At 40.5% G+C, this 12,852-nt stretch overlaps 1 long non-coding RNA gene across 17 annotated transcripts in view; it reads left to right on the top strand.

Annotated features, from left to right (window-relative positions):
- The window catches only part of LOC103669321, a 171,944-nt gene that overhangs the window by 148,495 nt on the left and 10,597 nt on the right, over positions 1 to 12,852 (top strand). For 12 of the 17 annotated variants that reach the window (XR_005834089.1, XR_005834084.1, XR_005834085.1 and 9 more), the window contains one exon: positions 751 to 816. The exons of the other annotated variants lie outside the window; for them this stretch is intronic. This is a non-coding gene — a long non-coding RNA (uncharacterized LOC103669321). The remainder of the gene's footprint in view (positions 1 to 750; positions 817 to 12,852) is intronic. 17 annotated transcript variants of the gene reach the window in all.

The following is a 12,852-nucleotide window of genomic DNA, read 5'->3' as shown; positions in this document are numbered from 1 at the left end:
ATCCTGGAAACAAGCTACAATTTATTTGGAGGATAAATGCACACAATATAGAGAGATAAATATATATATATATTCCTATAAAAATTAAAAATAATGACAATGAATATTCAAGTATAAAATAATATGTGAAGGTAAGACCTTAATAATTAAGGTGACAATTAAGATGAACTCCTAGAGGTCTAATCAAAGACATTAAATTATTTTAGCAAGGTTTCTCAGGAGGTTAAGGACCTAATGACTGCCCTGAGATGCCTAATTAAGCAAGCCATTCCAAACTATCTGATTGCCAGATAATTAAACCTGAATAACTCTGGACTTCCCAGTTCAAGAACTAAGTTCCAGAATATTTTTGGCCAAGGTATCTATCATATTCTCAAGGCTGCCTGTTTTTCCAGTCTGCTTCGGAGTCCTTGGGTCTCTAAAACCCTCTTCCCCTCCACCTCAGGGGCATACTGCCAAATCTCTGTAGTTCTGATTTTGTAGTTAATAATCATCTCTGTGAGCTTAAAACCTTTTCATCCCGAACAGCCAGAAAATATTTTGTTTTCTTTTATTCCCTTTACTTTAGTTAATTTCCTTTTCTTGTGGATTTCTTCTTTCGTTCCATTTCGGTCAAACTTCCTATGTCTGTTATAGTGTACTCTCCTTCCTTGAAATGACATTTATAAATAAGGTTAACATGTAAGTCGCTACTTTAATTTGATAAAATGCAAAATCTCTACCTTACAAAATGCTTTGAATGCCTTACAGACTTTGTCTTTGCTGCACACACGGGCAGAATGGAGTGATATTTTAAGATTTCCTGCAACTAGAAAGGTATGGAAAGTTTGACTGATTTATATTGTGTTCTGACTTCCTGAGGCAGTTTTCCTAATGCTATTCCATTTTACTCATACCATGAAACAAAGCTTGTTGTGTGTTTTTTCTTTAATCAACATTCAGTCTAGAACTGTGTATTTCAGTTTTGTTCTTTGTCTCTTAAGCTTAATTTTTATGGAATTTTATAAGAGTAGCAATTTTATTTTATAAAATTGCTGTTGAGGGGATGATTCTGGAAGCATTTGAGAAAAAGAATTCCCAGTTTAATTTTCAAAATTACCTTTAAAGATAAATAACTTGACTATTTAACATACATTTGTTGTTCTATAATTGCAGTTAGTACCTGTACCGCAAAATTTAAGATTTTATTATCTATTATCTAATTACTTTGTGTATGACAGTCACAACTTCTGCAACAACAGTGTTTGTTTGTTCTTTGGGGCAGGAGTCATATTTAACGGTTCTTTCATATCCCTGAAGCCTGTTTCTGTGGTGTTAGCTGTGTATGTGTAAAATCTCCCTGGATAAATCCGTGTTTATGTTATATTCTTTTAATTTAATTCTTATAATTTGAGTCTTACTTGCCTTCCTTAACCACAATCTATAGATACATAGATTTTCCTGGTCTGCTTAGTCTTTTTTTTTTTTTAAGATTTATTTATTTTAGAGAGAGAGAGAGAGAGAACGAGTGGGGGGAAGGGAAGGAACAGAGGGTGAGGGAGAGAGAATCGTCAAGCAGACTCCCTGCCGAGTGCAGAGCTGACATGAGGCTCAATCTCATGATCCGAGATCGTGACCTGAGACGAAACCAAGAGTCAGAGGCTTACCTGACTGAACTACCCAGGCACGCCCCCACCCCGCAGCTTAGTCTTAAATAGCATTACCAGTTATTCGTACATAGGTCTTTCTTATTTGAATCTTTCCCCTAAGAACAGAGATGGGAAATTTTAATCTTTTGAAAAATCTCGCTCTCTGACTTCTGTTTCTTTCCGTGGCTCTTTATTCGTCTACCGTGGAAGCTAAGCACACGCCTCTCGAACCGACTATGTGGGTTCAAATTTCAGTCACGCCATTTATCAGCTTCATGTGTCCACAGGGAAACCTTCGGTGCCTCAGTTTCCTCAGTTTCAAAAGGCAGCTCACAATAGAAATAACTACTTAATAGGGTTGTTGTGAAGATTAAATGAGTTTGCTCATGAAAGCAAATAGAACAATTCTGCAGTAATTGAGCACTAAATGTTAGCTGCTGTTTTTGTGGCATTGTTTATTTAGATTCAATAGTTTTTATTCTTTGCTAATTGTACCGTCTTCTTAATGATTTTACTAAATGCCTACTGAAGCAATAACGTTTTGAAAACTAAGCAGATTGCTTTCACCAACCAACTTGTTTCTAAGCTGCTTCTTGGGGGTTTAGAAAAGAAAGTCAGGAACATTTTTTTCCATTACTATTATTTAATCCTTCCATCCTTCAGCAAAAATTTTAAACCATGTGTTAGAGATACTGATATAGACAAAATGTTTATGTCCTCCCACCCTGAAATTCATACGTTGAAGCCTAAGCCCTGTCATGATGATATTTGGCCGTGGAGACTTTAGAAGCCCAGTAGGTCATGAGGGTGGAGCCCCCATGAATGGATTAGTGTCCTTCGAAGATGAGACAGAAGAGAGATGATTTTTCTCTCAGGCATGTGAGGACACAGCAAGGTGTCCTTTTGCAAAACAGGAAGAAGGCTCTCACTAGCAACCAAATCATCTGATACCTTGATCTTGGACATCTCAGTCTCCAGAAATGTGAGAAATAAATTTCTGTTGTTTATGCCACGCAGTCTTTGGTATTTTTGTTATAGCAGCCTGAACTAAGACGGATGCCAATTGGAATAAACACACAGCCTATAGCTATAAAGATCTCACAGTGAGAGAGTCAGAAACACAAGGTCTCTCTAAGGGGCTGTAATGTGATGCGGAATGTTTTTATATTCATGTGATCGATAGGATAGAGCGAACAGCTGCCTGAAAAGTCAAGGAAATCTCCTCTAAGCAATTGTTTTTTACATGAGTTGAGTCTTGAAGATTGACTGTGCCAGGCAAAGATAGGAAAGATCATTCCAGACAGAAACATGCAAAGGCACAGAGTTGGGGAAGGGCCTGGAAGTTTGAGGAATTGTGAGAAGTCCAGACCTGCTAGGGCTTCTTATACACTACAGGAGTTGATGTATAGGAGGCTTGAAATGTGAGTGGAGTTACACTGGGGAGGATTTCTTTTTCTCTGCCTGTTAAGTCAAAGAGTTTCTATTTTATTCTATAAGTAGGATCCAGTAGTAAAAACTCTTTTCAGTGGTGATTTTTAATGCAAGAATATAACATGACCAGCAAGAGAGTGAGGACAGCTAGGGTTAGAAAGGAAAGTTCAAATGTCAGCTCTAGCACTTAACAACCATATTTGCTAGAATTACTTAATCTCCCTTAATTTCTTCAAGTTGAAGTACCACAGCAATACAACTCGCTGCATATTGTGGGTATTAAAGGTGATAATGTATTTGAAATGCTTGACATGGTGCTTAAAGGAGTTGACACTTGAAAAGTTTCCTTTTTCCCTTTTGGTGTAGAAAGTTCTTTGAGGGTGATGAGGAAAATAGACTAGGGAAGATAGAGAAAAGAAGCTTTGGGACCAGTGAGGAAGCCAGTGCAATTGACCTTGAGGGCACAGACTTTAGCATACAATTGGGATGGTGAAGAAAGACGAGATTTCAAAGACATTTCCCTTCCGAGGTAAAGATTTTGTGGCAGTTGGAAGTAGTGAGAGAGAGATCCTGAGATTTTTAGGTTAGAAGGCTTGAAACACCTACATTTTAGGCTTCAGTCTGGGTCCTGTGGATGAATAAGACACATTTTCTTCCCTGAGAGTCTCAAAATCAGAGAAACACACTTACGTGAATAGACACAGTAGAAAGGTTTCTATTCTAGGTGGGATTTTTCTAAGTGCATCACCCTTTATTTATTTTTTTTAAATGGGAGGAATAAGTTGTTGAAGCCATGTTGACCGAACTGTTGTGAAATGATGTGAATGCTGTCAGATCCCGGAATTTATTCTTCTTAATTGTAGTCACCATGTATCCTCAGCACTAAATATCCCAGATCAGTTACTTATCCCTAATATTTAAGGATAGCTCAAACATACATACCGGTGCAACTTTTTAAATATTTTTAAAGAACATAATGAAAGGCATCTCATTAAGATTTAAGAGAAGCACTTTGATTCCAAGCGTGCAAGGTCTCGTAATCGCAAATCTCAGCAAATACCAATTCTTTAAATGACATAAGGTTGACAAGAAATGGAAAGAACCGTTAAGAATAATAATTTTAAAAAGCTAACGTGCAATGACACATAAAGAAATGAGACATTTCCAGAGAAGTAGTCTGTTCTTCTGATTATTAATTTTCTTTCTTCTAGCTGACTAATAAATAACATTTTCAGTTAATTGTACCTCTTAAAGCTTTCTGTAGTAGTGTTGTTTATATCACCGTGGCATATGTATCCTGAGTACGACTCTTACTATTAACCCTTCTGAGGCTGCTAGTGGTTTCAGTCTCTTCATGTTCTTACACCTCGCACTCAGAAAGGTATAAATCATTTTCTCTAAATTTGTCATCTTTTCTACTATGTCATTGACCCGTCTTCATATATTGTGCTCTCTTAATCTTTACATGCTGGATTAAATAAAGAATTCACATTTGGACCTTCCTTTAAGTACTCGTGAAAACTTCAAATCCCGTTGGAGATTTCTTAAAACATATAATAAATAGAGGTGGAGTTAGAAAGAAGAGAGGTCCAATGAGTCACAGTTCCCCGGGTGAAAAGTTTCAATTGGGAAGAACATGGGGACAGAGAACACACAGTAAAAGGAGACAATGGAGGAAGTAGAACCCCCCAGAAATGAGTCAGAAAGGCATTAGAAGTGGGCTGCTGAGTGTTATTTCTTTATAGGATGAGAGAATGTGAAAGTACACACCAGTGAAAGGATGGAGATAAGTGACTGACATCCTGTTGCCATGGCAGCCCATAAAGAAAGCAGGGTAGGACAGTTATTTATTTCCCACAAATGATTTCCATAAGTAAACAAATAATTATTTATATGGGACAATTAGTTATTTACATTCTTTATTAGGGGAAACATTTAACCTCTAAGGGCTCAAATAAGCTTTCCGACATAAAAGAAAATGCTCTATAAAGATCGCTGCTTGAGGGGGGCACAAGAGGGGCTTCTAAATGTTCTATTTCTTAACTTGGTCCGTGGTCAAATGTGCATTTTGTGATGATTCATTGTGTAGTCCATTAATATTTCGGGCACTTTTCTTTATCAGTGTTATGTTTCAATTAAAGAGAAAATATTTGACTTCTTGCTTTTTAAATTCTACTTTGGTTTTTGAGCATATCACAGATTATCTAAACCTCTTTATCATTTGTGTCTTTCTGAAGAGATCTGGTATTTTTCTTCTAATTCAAATCAACTCAACAAACATTGAATGTCTGAATGTGCCAGATACAAAAGATGGAGAAGATCTACTGTTAAGAAGCCCACAGTCTAGTGCGGACATGTGATGCAGGGGCAATTAACACAACGGTCCAGGGGTGTAAATGGTTTTATGGCAGTTTACCTGTAAAAGCCTTTACTGCTATAAAAGCAGGAGTAGCATGGGAGAAGTAAGGGAAGACTTCGTTCAGCAGGTGTGTTTTGAGCTGAAGAGTCGATTCACACTGAAGCAGAAATCTCCTAAGGTAGGAAAAGACATTCCAGACATAAGTAAAGGCATGTTTCTCTCGCTCTCTCTCTCTCTCTCTCTCTCTCTCACACACACACACACACACGTACATGCACACATCCCTCCCCCACTATTTTTAAGGCACGAGACGGTCAGTATGCTGAATTAGGCACCCAGATTGTGTGAGGAGATGACAGAAACAGGGTTTATTTAAAACTTTAGAAGACCCTAAGTAAATGAGAAGATAATGCTATTCTCCATCCCCTATAGATAAAATAAAAACTAATCCTAAACCATAAAGTAGGAAAATGAATAAAGTTCTAATTTTTCCAAGATTTTATTTATTTATTTGACCCAGAGAGAAAGAGAGTGTACACACAAGCAGGGGGAGCAGCAGAGGGAGAGGGAGAAGCAGGCTTCCCACTGAGCAGGGAGGCCAATGTGGGGCTTGATCCCAGGACCCTGGAATCATGACCTGAGCCGAAGGCAGATGCTTAACCAACTGAGCCACCCAGGAGCCCCATTTTTCCACTATTTTGATGCACTGTAATTACAAATATAAAATTTTTTTCTAATATTTTTCTTTTTTTTAAGGTATAAGTGGCCATTAGCTACCTTTAGCTGATGCCTTACTATATCCCAGGAGCTATGATAAACCCTTCACATAGATTATGTCATTGAACCCTCCCAAGAGCCTTAGGGGGAAAATACTATTGTTGCTATTAGTAGTAGTAGTAGTAGTAAAGAAATCAAGGCTTAGAAAGATTAGTTAACTTCCCCAAGGTCACACAGCTAGAATGTGATCAACCTGGGACTGACGGTGGGTGTGGGCAGTGTGAAGACAGAACCTGAAAGTCTGTCTCAGCCTCCTGCTGCAACTAGTCAGTATGTTAGATGTGTTGGCAAACACAATGTGTTTGCTCCTTGCAGCGCTCTTTAGGCCTCGGGTTCATTCACTTACTCAGTCAGTACTGAGACCTGCTGTGTGCATATACCTGCTTGTGATAGGGCTTGAGGGTCCGAGGTGATTACTGTGGAAGCTCGCTCTGCCCTCTCGGAGTTATCTTCAGCTAATCACAATTAAGTGTGGTAAGAATTATGGCAAGGATGGTACTATAGAAGTGTGGGAAGTTTGAGCTGGTTCAGGAGTTTAGGAAGTGCTCTCTAAAGAAGTGAGTTCTAGGGACACCTGGGTGGCTCAGTCAGTTAAGCGTCTGCCTTGGGTTCAGGTCATGATCCCAGGGTCCTGGGATCCGCCTCCATGTTGGGCTCCCTGCTCAGCGGGGAGTCAGCTTCTCCCTTTTCCTCTGCCCACTCCCCCTCATGCTCTCTCCGCTCTCTCTCTCTCCCTCTCTCAAATAAATAAATAAATAAATAAATAAATAAATAAATAAATAATCTTTAAAAAAAAGAAGACGTGAGGAGTTCACTGAGACCAGCGAAAATCTCAGAAGTGAGACTGCACTGGGACTACACCGAGGGACCAGTGGAAGTCTCCTGGGGTGAGCTGGAGAAGAGAGCTTCACGCAAGGTAAATACCGAGGAGAGGTGAGCATGAAAATGCCCCGCACAGATCCTCCTTTAAGAAAGGATTTGCTGCCTCAGGCAGTGGCAGTGCTGGCAGCCCCTTTGGGCATTGCCTCAGCTGCAGACAGATGACTCGCTCAAGGTCACGTACACACCGGGCCCTCGGAGAGGCCGTTTCAGTTGCACAGCACCCCGCACAGTTGGCTGAGGCTGTGGGGCTTGCCTCACAGCTTGATTTCTCCCTTTCCCAGTCCTGCTTCCGCCCCCTCCCTTCCAGGGGTGTTGATTTCCAGGGCACTCCCTAATAAACATCCTGAGCACTAAACTCTGCCCGAGGCTGCTTCCTGCAGAACCCAAACTGCATTACAACACGTAAAGGCTTTGATGAGTTAAGGCACTAACGGCCTTTCAGGATGGCTGTGGATTGAGTGGGAGACCGAGAGAGGAACTGAGGCCGAAAAGGTGGGCAAGGGTCAAATCCTGAAGCACCCGGTAAACCATGCTAAGGCCTTCCCCTAAAGGCATTGGTGTGGAGGAAGCCACTGAAGGATTTTCAGCAGGAACAACANNGATCTGACCCACAGTTTTGAAATACCACTTTGGCCACAGTACACAATGAATAACAGGGGTGTTCTGAACACCAACTCCTCTCTTCCAACAGGCCTTTCCCTTTTTTAGATATTAGTGGTAAAATAAAGGGACTAAACTCTCTTTCCTGTTCTTGAATTGTTACTTGCTTTGGCCTTCCCCATTATCGATAAAAGCTCCTAAATCTGCCCCCCCCCCCCCCCTTATGCAGCTACAATCCTATGAAATATTCTGTAGCATTAGCTCCTTGAGAGAAGATATAGTGTTACCCCGGGACTTGGGAAGTACTATTTCTTTGGTAATGAAAGCAAACTGTTCGCTGTTTCTGGAAAAGTTTATAAAGTGATAAGTCCCTGGAGACATGAACTCTATATACAGCGTTAAAAGAAAGACCTGACTTGCCAATCATACGTCTGTGGTTCTTTTTCTTATTTTTATTTTTCACCTTAATCCCCAGATCTGCGTAATATATAGTTATATTTTCATAGTTCATTTGGGCAGGAATAACTTGACAGTCAAGGTTGGATTTGTTAAAGTTTTATTGAGGTATAATTGACATACAGACTACATGTATTTAAAGTATACAGTTTTGAAGCTTGAGCCTATCTATAGATCTGTGAAACCATCATCACAGTCAAGCAGCCCAAAAGTTTCTTTGTGTCTCTTTGTAATTCTCCCCACCACTCCCCTTCCCTGCCCTGTCTCCCAGGCAGCCACTGATCCACTTTCTGTCATTACAGATTACTTTGCATTGTCTAGAATTGTTTATAAATGTAACCATTCAGCATGCACACCTTTTAGTTTGGCTTCTTTCATAATTATTTAAAGAACTAGATGTAAAACATTCAAATAATGTTTTATGTGTGATTAAGCTTGTTACACATCTTAAAACTTTGTGTTTAATTATCTGATACCTACCACACCCATTGTAACTATTAACAGGGAAAGTTATGCTCAACTTTTTTAGTATAAGGATTCATTATGCCTTAGACCTAAGCGTTGTTGGTTACCAAGACCATTGTCCTTTGAAATTTTTTTCATTCCAAGTTTTTGTTTAAATTCCAGCTGGTTGGGGCGCCTGGGTGGCTCAATCGTTAAGCTTCTGCCTTCGGCTCAGGGCGTGATCCCGGAGTCCTGGGATCGAGCCCCACATCAGGCTCCCTGCTCTGCTGGGAGCCTGCTTCTTCCTCTCCCACTCCCCCTGTTTGTGTTCCCTCTCTCACTGGCTGTCTCTCTGTCAAATAAATAAATAAAATCTTTAAAAAATAATAATAATAAAATAAGTAACTAAATTCCAGCTGGTTAATATATAGTGTAATATTAGCTTCAGGTGTCGAACTCAGTGATTATATGATGAGGTGGTCTGCTGAATTTCTAGTACACTCAGTAAACTGGGGGCCGCCCCCTCAACACATTCGCACCTACGTGCATGCACATACACTCACTTACATGTGTGGATACAAACAACACTATACTTTTTCCTCCGTACGTCACTTTTAGCCCAGATTAGTTCAGCAATTGCTTCACATTACCATTTTCATTTTCTGTACCCTCTAAAAATGATTAAAATTAAAACTAGTATCTAAAAAAAAAACCTCAGCTGGGTGACTCAGTCAGTTAAGTGTCTGCCTTTGGCTCAGGTCATGATCCCAGGGTCCTGGGATGGAGCCCAGCGTCGGGCTCCCTGCTCAGTGGGGAGCCCGCTTTTCCCTCTCCCTCTGCCTCTCCCCTCTGCTTGTTCTCTCTCTCTCTCTCTAATAAATAAAATAAAATCTTTTAAAAAAGTACCCTTGGATTCAAACCTCAGAACTATTTGATTGTGCATATGAAAATGCAAACCCTAGAATGGGTCACAAAAATCACAACTTTCAACCTTTAAACGATTGTTTTACATACAGCACAGCGATGTAGGCATAGGAAGCCCTCAGTGTATGTTTTCCAAGTGAATGAAACCGAGCTCTCTGCTTTGCGATTGTATCTTCTCTGATATCCTGTCACTTGACTTTGGCATACCTGAGAAACCAATGTCGTCACATCCTTCAAGATAGCGTATGCTCAGTCTGATTGTAACTTTTTAAAGTCTATTACTTTGCTTTTCTAATGTGTGTGCCTTTCTTTATATTTTAATCTTTTTCTTCTATTCCGCATAGCCTGGAACTTTTCAGATTGTTTTGGAAAAGGGAGGGTGTCTATTTTCCATTTCTTAGTTTCCGACTTATTATTTTGCGAGTTTAACCATCACACCCTATGAAAGGATGCCCTTTACTTCACATTCCCACCGAGCCTCATACATATACCTTATAGTAAGTTTACACTGCATTAAACCTGATCGGTATTATCTTCCTGTCAAGTATGATGTGATGTGTAAATTTTCATATTGTGCCGTCACTAAGCATAAGCCATTGTTTCCGTTTGTACGTATTAACTCCCACACATCACAAGAATGGAATCCTGTTATCTCGTGCTGGCTGGGGATATTGTGGCAGCTGGGAGTTTTTGTATGTGTTATAGTTCAAGTTGTCTTGTTTCTTGTCAAATGTTTTGTCTAGTTCTCAGACTTGTGACAATGTTTTTAAAGATCTTTTCCAGATATTTTGTCATGGATCTGATAATTTTTCAGAGAATTAAAAAACTTTTAACCCTTTGGTTCGTTAACCAGACAACCCCGTTTATCATGTAACCTCTGGGTGTATGCCCCTACATGGCAAATTCCCATCTATTTGAGAGATATCCTGGTATCCTTTGAAACTCTAGCACGGAAAAAAATAGTAAAAGTGAAAGGAACTTTTGGTTTCTGGATAAACATGGATGTCATGTAGCTTACCTAAACAGGATATGAGTAGTACTGATTTTGTTCTAGAGTCCTTAATACTAATTTTATTTGCAAACAAAGAAATTAAAAGGAAGAAAATTGAAAACTTAATTCTTCCTGGGATTTCCTCTTTGGGTGTTCTCCTAGGTTGTAGCTAAGATACAATAGAGTTTAGTCTCAGGAAATGATAACAATGTAGTATGATTTTTGAGTAAACGTTAAACCAAGGTAATGCTATAGCTCATGTCAGTTTTTAGGGTTTTTTTTAATGCTTCAAAGAGAAATCCAGTGTAACTCTTTCTTTCCTATCAACCACTGCAAAGGTCCGAGGGCATATTGTTGGCTCTTTCCATCTCCTTCACACTATAGGGTTGGGTTGCAGAAGAGCAACAGCAGCCTTCCAGGCTGTTCCCTGCAAATCGACATTCTCAGGATTCAGTTCTCCTACTGTATCCTTTCCATCCTGCTGTCCACCTTATTCATAGTAAAGAACTCCTGATAGAAAAGCTGGTAAGTCAGTAGCGCGTATATAAACTGAAGTTCCCAGCTCTGCTTGGAACATGGTGCTCTCACTAGGGGAGTGGAAAATCGATTGGAAACAATAAATAGGGGCAGCGGAGAGAGTAAACAAAATGTGGAAGGGCGAGGCTTGTCCTGATGAGTGACTAAGTAGGCAGCTTCCTGTGAGCCCTTCAAAGAATGATCTTTAAAAAAATGTTCCCCATTAGTTCTTAACTGCAAAGCAGACCAATTTATTTGGGGGAAAAATGCTGATAATTAAATCAAGCACAAATATATGTGGTTTACTTTTAAAGGCAACAGACTACGTTAGTCCAATAATCATAGTCTTTAAAATGGGACGTCTTCTGCTAAACTTAAAAAAAAAAGTAACTTATACCCATTTATATCCATGTAGAGCCCTCATCTATAAATTATATCCATACTCTGGATCCTTAGGCATTGCATAAAATATAAATTGATTTCTTTCATTAACTATCATTTAGATGTATAATAGAATGACACCTCCTGCAATTTTTTAAATGTCCCATGGGCTTCAGGTGCTCAGCACCAACAGTAAACTCGTGGCTGTTTGGTGCCTATCAGTGTTTTCTCTCCAAGTTAAATGTACATTCCAGAAGAACAGACGGCAGTTTACTCTTCTCTTTCCCCTCTAGTCCCAACTCAGTGCTGTGTACTTAATTGATGCTTAATAAATACTGAATTGATTGAGCTGAATGAATGTATGAGAAGTCAATAGAAGTTGCCACGGGATTACAAATTTCAGACTTTATATGAGTAGAAATCCATGCTCACCGGGAAGAGCATTGGGGAATCTTGAAATGAAATCCTTGTTTGGCAAGGTATTGGCAACCTGACCTTGAACTTCAGTTTCTTTACTTCTCTGAGCCTCAGTTTCTTTAACAAAATGAGGGTAATAATAAGTGCCTTGGGATTATTGCAAAGATTGGGGATAGATGTTTGGCTTGGGGCTGGTCTGCAGCCTTGAACTCGTGAAGCTATTATTGCCACTTTAAAGAGGAGAAGGTGGAGGGTGGGTGCTGATGCCATGCTGCAGGTATCACACCGCCAGACTCTGCCTGGCTCCATATACAGTGCTTGGAGATGCCCTGGAGCACACTCACTTTTCAGAAAGGTCATTCCTAGGGCGGAAAGTGAATATGAAGAGGACGAAAATAGAGGCAGAGTAACAAGTTGAAATAGTACCTTTCAAATGTTTCGGCCCTCATTCACAGTGTTACATTGTAAACCCAGAACACATACAACCGTAAAAAAAAGTCAGACTTCTCCATGTATGCTGCTACTCCATTCCGTTCTATATTACATTTTTAAAAATTCTGTTATGGAGGGCCGGGCAGCGGGCCTGGGGAGGTGGTTGGGGTGCGAGGGACGAGCTCAGGCAGGGGTCGCCTGGCAGCAAGCCTGTGTGTGGATGGTGTGGTCTTTGCATGGCCTCAGTGCCCTCATCTGGTTGTGGTCCTTGCCTTGGTGGTCTCACTGGGCCCCGGGGAGCTGACACTGTCCCCCGCATGGCCACAGGCCTGGATAGGCCCAGTCTCCCAGGAATGGCAGGCCGGGTGGATCTGGAAAACGCGAAAAGATCCCCTGCCACAGGAAGGCAGTACCTTTGCTGGGGATGCTTGTTTGCCTGGCCCTCTGCAGGACAGGAAGAAATTGAGACAAGTGGAAGGCTGTTTTCTCTGAGGCCACAAAGCAGACAACAAAAGCAGATGGTCAGAAATGCAAATAGTGGGAGGAGTAGATCGGGTAAAGCCCTTGAGATACAGCGGTGAACCCCCACCCCCCCACCCCCGTTGCCGCCCTCT

The sequence above is a fragment of the Ursus maritimus genome, unplaced genomic scaffold, assembly GCF_017311325.1.
Source record: "Ursus maritimus isolate PB19 unplaced genomic scaffold, ASM1731132v1 scaffold_12, whole genome shotgun sequence".
NCBI lineage: Eukaryota > Metazoa > Chordata > Mammalia > Carnivora > Ursidae > Ursus > Ursus maritimus.
This window is presented reverse-complemented; position numbering and strand designations above follow the sequence as displayed.